Source organism: Pan paniscus, chromosome 23 (assembly GCF_029289425.2).
Source record: "Pan paniscus chromosome 23, NHGRI_mPanPan1-v2.0_pri, whole genome shotgun sequence".
NCBI lineage: Eukaryota > Metazoa > Chordata > Mammalia > Primates > Hominidae > Pan > Pan paniscus.
The window spans coordinates 59,868,940-59,876,961 of record NC_085927.1 but is presented as its reverse complement, the minus strand read 5'-3'; positions in this window follow the sequence as shown (position 1 = coordinate 59,876,961).

Genomic DNA, 8,022 nt, shown 5'->3' with positions numbered 1-8,022 from the left:
AACACCACACACCACAAAACACCACACACGCACAACACACACCATACACACAGCACACACCAGTAAATGCATGACACACACATCACACACAACACCACACATGATATATACATACCACACACAAACACCACAAAACACCACACACACACAACACACACCATACACACACAGCATACACCACAAAACACCATACACACCCCATACACACACAACACACACCATACACACACAGCATACACCACAAAACACCATACACACCCCATACACACACAGCACACACACACCAGTAAATGCTTGACACACACACCACACAAAACACCACACACTCCCCATACACACACAGCACACACACACCAGTAAATGCTTGACACACACACCACACACACCACACGATATATTCACACCACACACACACCACACACCACAAAACACCACACACAACACACACCATACAAACACCACATGCCACAAACACACCATACTCACTATACCACATACACTATACACAACACCACACACGATACATACACACCACACACAAACACCACACACAACACAGACACAACACACGACACAAATACCACATACCACAAACACATCATACCCACCATACCGCATACACACACTATACACACCACACAATGCAAAACACATGACACACCATACACACCACCACATGATACATACACACACACAAACACCACACTCCACAAAACACCACACAACACACACCATACACACACAGCACACACCACAAAACACATGACACACACACCACACACCACACATGATATATACACACCACCCACAAACACCAGACACCAGAAAACACCACACACAAAACACGACACACATAACACGATACACACACCACACACCAATGACATACTCTATACATAACACCACACGATACATACACAACACACACACCATACACAATACACACGATACACACACACTACACACCATACACAAACACCATACATAAACACCACACACAACCACACATCTTACACAAACACTACACACCACACAATACACATAGCACACACACACACTATACACATCACATACACACCACACCACACACACACACACACCCCATCTGCTGGAACCTCCCGGAGGGTGGCCACTGGCCTGTGGGGTTGCCAGGGGGCCGTGGGTGGGACCGGGCCAGGAAGGGATTTCCTCAGGTGTGGAGACTCGGCCCCGGCCCTGCCTGCCCCTCCAGTGGGACCAGGGAGGAGGAGGCGGGGGTGGGAAGGGACCCAGCACCTCGCAGGGACACAGCCAGACTGGAGGAGGTGGGGGCGCAGCGCCAGAGGGACCTCCCGGACACAGGAGGCTGGGGGCGGTGGGGCCGGGGTCTGGGGAAGTGCAAAGCTAGGAAGAGGCCCAGGCGGGGCTGCGAGACGAGGGTGCCCGCGGGTGGTCGCGCAGCCCGAGGTGGGGGCGGCGGGCCCAGGTGGGAGGGTCCAGGAGAGGAGGTCAGGGCTTTGCAGGGGGTCCCGCGGACCAGGCAGGGTGCGGCTGCCTGAGGGGCAGGAACCTGGAGGACTCCGCCAGGCTGGGGCGCAGGGGAGGCGCATGGGGCGTGGGCGCTCACCCAGGGGCCCACGTGGGAAGCCCCCGCAAAACCCGACGTGGGCGCCGAGGTGGTGGGGACGCCCCGACGGTGCCCCCAGCCTGGCTACCCATTCCCGCCGCAGACCCCTCCCCGCAGGCCAGGGCTCCTCCACGCGGTGCCCGGAGGTCCCCAGAGACGGGGGCCTGAGCTGTGGATGGGATGAAGGGGGCACCCACTCCCCACCCACCCGCCAGAGAGCAACCTGCTCGCCTTCTGCTACCTGCGCCGACCCTACTGACTGACCTCAGGGCAGGCGGTCTCCAGCTCCTTTTCCCCAGGAGGGAGGAGACCCGGGGGGCAGAACCCCACTGGGCGCCCCACAGCCACACGCTGGACGGCCCCGCACCTGCCCCCGCAGCCCGCCTGGGACCGCGCTCTCCGTGGAGGGCTGGCCTGGGGCCCCGCCAGTGCTTGCACCTGTGGTCCTGGAGCCAGTGCGCTCGCAGGTGCCATGGTGGGTGGAATCTTGGCCCCTCTCCCCTCCCTCCTCCTGCCCCAGGGACCCTGCCGGCCCAGGCAGCCCACAGCTCATCTGGCTGTCGGGGCGCAGCGGCCGCAGCAGGGCCTGGTGTCAGGTGCCGGGCCCTGGAGACCGCGTGTGGTGGGGACGGGGACAGAACGTACCGAGGCTGGGCCAGGGTGTGGGGGCGGGGAGGTCCGCGGGCCACAGTCCTCGGTCTCTCCCCGGACTCCGCGCCACGCCCGCTTCGGACAAGCGCGTCCTCGGCGCTGGGGAGGGAGGGGCCTCGCGTGGGCCGCGTCCGTGGGCGGGGTCCTTTTGGCCAGCCCGGCCTCCTCGGCTCCCGGGTCAGGCCGACCTTTTACCTCCCAATCCGCACCATCCTCCCCCGCCTTAAAGATCTGGCCGGCTCCGCCTGCGCCGCTCCCCAAAGCGCATTCCCGCTCCCCACGCGCCCCGCTCTCTGCGCCGCCCCCCGGCCCCCAGATCCGCCTCCTCCTGCGTCGTCGGCGCCCAGGAACCCACCCCGGCCTCGTGTTCCCCTGTGCTCGCTCGCAGCGGCTCCCCCAACTATGGGGGACACAGGGCCCGGAAATGTTCTTAAACCCCATCCGGGGCCCCAGACGGTCCAGCCCGCATCGCACACGGGAACACGTGTGTGCCCCCAAAGCTAGGACGCGCCTGTGACCGGCTGGTCGGGGCCCCAGCATCCTTGGACAGGACAGGCAGGTGGGCAGGGCCCGTGTGCTCCACTGTGCTCTCCGTTCGCCTCTCAGCTCCAGACTCCTCCCCTGTCACCAGCGTCCCCCTTCGCCGCCTCCGGGAGGTGCTGAGTCACAGGAGGCGCCCCCACGTGCTGCTGTGCCCTTTGAGTGAAGGGAGGGTGAGTCACGCGGTGGCAGCGGCCACGTCATTTGGGGGCGGGGGAGGGGAGAACTGCTAGTCTTGGCTCCAGGCTCTTCCTAGGCCAGGTCCTGCCCAGGTGCAGACACGTGCATGCACACACACGTGTGCACACACAGGATCACACACATTGGAGCACACACATACATGGCAGACATGTGCCCACATGCATATACACATAGATGTGCACACAGGAAATCACACCTGCACACACAGAGATTCACATGCACACACACACATGCACATGCACAAAAACCCAGACACACACACTTGGAACATGTATAGATTTACACACCACCGACACTTTTCTACGTGTACAGATGTGGACACACAGGTGCCTACACATCATAAGAGTTGCCTGCATTCCTGGGTGGCCCGGTAGACCCTGCTGGTCCTTTCTAGAGGGAGGACTGAGGTGGCTGCTTCAGGGTAGAGCTGGGACTCCAGGACCCTCCAGGGCCAGGTCCTGTGCTGGCAAATGGGCAGTCCTGTGGGCATCAGAGCAGCCCCTGGCCTGCTCCACGGCTGGCATGGGCCACCCAGACACATGCCTGCCAGCCCCTGCCCAGTCCTGTCTCACAGCAGGAGACAGCCCTTGTGTCACAGCAGGAGACAGTCCCCAGGGCTCTGCTCAGGGCCCTTGTGCTTCTGAGACCCCTGCTTCCTCCCCTCAGCTCATCCCACACGGAACAGACTGTTGAGGGGGACCCTGGGCATGGAGTAGACCAGGAGGCAGGGCCCAGGGTGAGTGCTGGATGGAACTGTGGTCCTGGCCCCTCCGCCTGCCTCAGGGCCTTTGCACCTGCTGCCCCACTGCCAAGCCCCTCTCTCCAGATCTCTGCAGAGCTGCCTGTGCTGTCTCCCAGGCCCCACTGGGGAGCCCACCTGTGCAAAGGCTGACGGTGATAGTGGCCCCAAAGAGCCCTCACCATGCTTCTGCTACATCTGGAATGATCCCGCCCACATAGGTCTTGGTCATGCCTCTCAGGCAGGGGTGAGCCCCCAGGCTCAGGAACGTCTGGTTCCCTCCTGAGTGAAAAGTGGGAGGATTTGGTGAGCAGAAAACCAGACAGGGGCAAGTGGAGGGTTGGGAGTCTTGGGGTGGCCCCTCTGGGATGCTCCGTGGGATAGGGCTGCCTCTGTGGGGACCTGGCCAGCAGGTTGTACATGTGGCCTGAGGTCCCTGGTCCTCTCTACACTGACCCGCTCCCCCATGGGATATGCGGGCCCATATCTCATGTCCTTTCTAGACACAGAGGCCCAGAAAAGGTCCTCACGCTTTCAGGGCACATTGTAGCCTTGGCAGCGTCCAGTGGCCCAGGACCCCTGGTCCCTGGTTGCAGGCAAACAGCTCTGCCTGGCCTGGCCCAAGGGGTGGAGCCAGTCACTGGGCCCCAGGACCCAGGGCACCTGCAAACCAGAGCAGGCCCAGCCGCCTGATGGGAACGTCTTCCCAGGTGCGGTCCAGGGCGGTCGCACAGCCCGGACCCTGGCAGGACACTCAGCGGCCTCAGGGAATGCTCAGACCACCTTTGGGCTGGATCTGGCCTGAGGACTGGGGCACCAGTGCTTCCCTTCTCCATGCCCCCCGCCCCCTGCTGGAGTGGCCAGTGGGGTGGGGGTCACTGATCACAGCAGTTCTGATGAGGGGCCCAACGGACGCTGCCCAGGAGCTCCTCCAGGGCATCCAAGCACCTGCCCTGCACGGGCCAAGCCCCAGAGTCCGGAGGAAGCCCACAGAGCCAGCCTCAGCACAGTGGCCACAGGGCTTCAGGCCAGGAGAGCGGCATGGGGCTGCATCATGTGCTGGGCCTGGAGGGCCATCGGCTCCTCAGCTGGCCCCCACCTGTGTCAGTGGAGCAGCAGAGTGCAGCCCAGGGCCCTGCAGGAGGGCAGGCGGCAGGATTAGGGGAGAGCTCACAGCCAGGCACGCCCTGGCCTTCCAGGGGAAGATGGGGCTCCCAGAAGCACACCCACCCCAGGCTAGCCTCCTCCTGGCTTGCAGACCTGAGCCTGCTTGGCCCCTTATGACTTTGGGTGGGCGCCTGGCCTCTGGGCTTCAGTTTCCCCCACCTGGATCATTCAGAGCTGGGTCCAGGTGACCCATCCCCAAGAGAGACCCCTTGCTTGTTCATGGGGGAGCGAACACCCACCCCACCCATCCTGGCTGGCATCTGGGGCACGGCACCCCTGGGAGATTCTGCAGGGACCTGGCCAGGAGGACGGGTCTGGACCTGGTGCCTGCAGGTGCCTCCAGCTGCCCCCGGCTGTTCCACTGCTCAGGGCCTGGAGGCTCTGTGGAGGGCGGGTGAGGCGGGGAGGTCTGTGCTGCCCTGTGCCAGGCTTTGCAGGTCCCTGGCATCTGCAGGACACCCCGCTCTGCAGGAGCAGGATCTATCTGCTCATCAGAACCAGCCCTGTGTGCGGAGCCTTGGGTCTGGGAGGGGCTCCCTCAGACCCAGGTTGTCTCAGGTCCAGGATGGGGCTGGAGGAGAGGGAGACAGGCTGCCTTAGGAAGGACTGTCTGGGAGACGAGACCCTTGAAACTCCAACCTGCCTTCCTCCAGGCCGGAAGCTTCCTGGGTCTCGTCCTCCACCCTCTGCTCCTTGCCCCCAACTTCCAGAAGACTGTGCCCAGGCTCCATACCCCCTACCCCGCCCACGTCCACACGCCGACCTCTCTTCCCACACCTGGTCCAATTATTCTCTGCACGGGTGGTCCTTTGCTGATTTGCTATCTAAAGGTGTCCTTTAGAAACATTCTGCCAAGTTCTGGACAGCATCCACCCCACGGGGAGTCCTGAACAGGCTGTGGCCCTTGGTGTCATGTGACTGCTGTGTACTGTGGTGAGTGCGTCGTTCCAGCTGTCAGTGCAGGCTGGGCCACACAGATGCCGTCCTGGCTCACTCGGCAGCCTTGGAACTGATTGGTTTGTCCACAGCTATGCCCCTGAGGGTGGCCTGGTCAGTAAACAGGTCGGGGGAGGGGCCAAGGCTGGTCGTGCCCCACAGCCTGCCCGGCACCCACACAGGGGGCAAGGTTCCACTCCGAGGTCCGTTCTTCTTGCCACGCTGCTTGACCGCCTCTCCTGGCCTCCTCACCCTCTGGGCCCAAGGCCAGCCCAGCTTCCCAGAAGGAGAGACTGGGACACAGACCTTCTGTAGCCATCAGGGCCCTGTTCAGTTTCTTTCTTCCAAAGCAGCTCCAGAAACGAAACCTTAGCATAGCTGTGGTGCCAAAGCTGCGCGGCAAAGGGAAGTGATCCCTGGCAGCCCCTGCGAACCCCACCCCGTGCCGGGCACCCAACTGGCCCGGGAGCCCCTGAGCTGTAGCGGAAACAGCACAAAAGGAAACTGTAGGAAGCCACCTGTGCAGCTGCGGGGCTGTTCTGTGGGCAGAGGCCGAGCAGCTCCCAGGGCCTTTGCCTGGATGAAGCTGGGGCTGGGGATGCCCATGGCTGGGGGCTGGGGAATGCCCATGGGAATGCCCTGGACAGGCAGGGGCTGAGGGCTGACCACACACCCACACACCCATTGGACCCTCAGGCTGAGCTCGCGGTGTGATGTGACACCAGCATCACACCGGGCCCCGGGGAGTCGGGGAGAGCAAGGGAGACAGAAGGGGGTGCTAAGCCCACACCGGGTCTGAGGCACCCAGGCTCCTCCAAAGGAAGCAGTCAGGACACCAAGGCTGGACGGGGGCCGCTGGGGGATCTGCGTGGGCAGTGTCCAGGTGCGGCTGGGCCTAGGGTCCCAGGCAGGCGTTAGGGAAGGGTGTCAGCCAGTCTGCCCACAGAGCACAGGGGAGATAAGAGCTTGCTGGGTCTCTGTCCATCCCTGACCCTTGCCCCTGACCCCTGCCGGGGCTGAGAGAGTACAGGGCCTAAGCTAGATTCCCAGCCCGGAATTTCTCAATGAGTCCTTCCCCTTTCTGCAGACAGAGGCCTCTCATGGCGGTGCTAGATCCTCTGGCACATGGCTTCCAGGCCCACCGCTTCCCGGGCAGCCCTGGCGAAACCCTGAGCTTTCGTTTCACAACTGAACAGCCTCTGTCCCCCGGGTTCCCGGCAGTCAGGCCTGACAGGGCAGGGTGGGGGCAGGGCCTGCCCCTCCAGCCTGGCCACTGCCCTCCTCCTGGCCAGGGCCCTGCAGGAAAGCCTCTCCCAGGGTGCCGTGCCCCAGATGTCGACCAGGATGGGTGGGGTGAGGGTTTGCTCCCCCATGAACAAGCAAGGGGCCTCCCTTGGGGATGGGTCACCTGGACCCAGCTCTGAATGACCCAGGTGGGGGAAACAGCCTCAGAGGCCAGGCGCCCACCCGAAGTCATAAGCGGCCAAGGAGGCCCAGGTCTGCAAGCTAGGAGGAGGGTGCCCTGGGGTGGATGTGCTTGGGTACCCCATCTTCCCCTGAGAGAGGCTCAGGGCGGTGGGCTGGTTCTGACCTGGACTCTGGCCCCAGATCCTGCAGGCAGCAGGTCCAGACCAGTCACCTGGTGTACACCCTGCAGGGGTGAGCATGGCTGGGGATACACATCATCCCTCAACCCGAGTGGCCAAGGGGTACTGCAGCCCTGGAGGCTCCTAGGCAGGGTGGGAGGGGCCCAGTCCATAGGGAAGGACCCACCTAGGAGCCCACAGAGGCCCTGCAGGAATACAGTGGATTCTGCTGGGCTTCGACCCCCAGGGAGAGGCCAGACCGCAGGGTCTAGGGTTGGGGCTGGGGGGGAGGAACCAGGCCTACGGTCACTTGGATCCTGCCAGAGCCCCAGGGAGTGTCTAGGGGAAGGGTGTGCGGGAGTCCAGACAGCTGGGGGCTGCGGGGGCCAGGGAAGGGTTGGGGAGGCCCTGAATCCTTCCCCTTCGTCCAGCACCCAAAGTCAAGTGGCCCAGCAGAGCCAAAGCAGCGGAGGTGGGGTGGGGCCGGCAGGGGAGCAGATTCCTGGCGCTTGGGCTCTGGAGCTCTGCTTGTCTCTGGACCAGGATGGTGCCCTCAGAGATGTCTCTGAAAGCTCACTATGGGCCGCCCCAGGAGC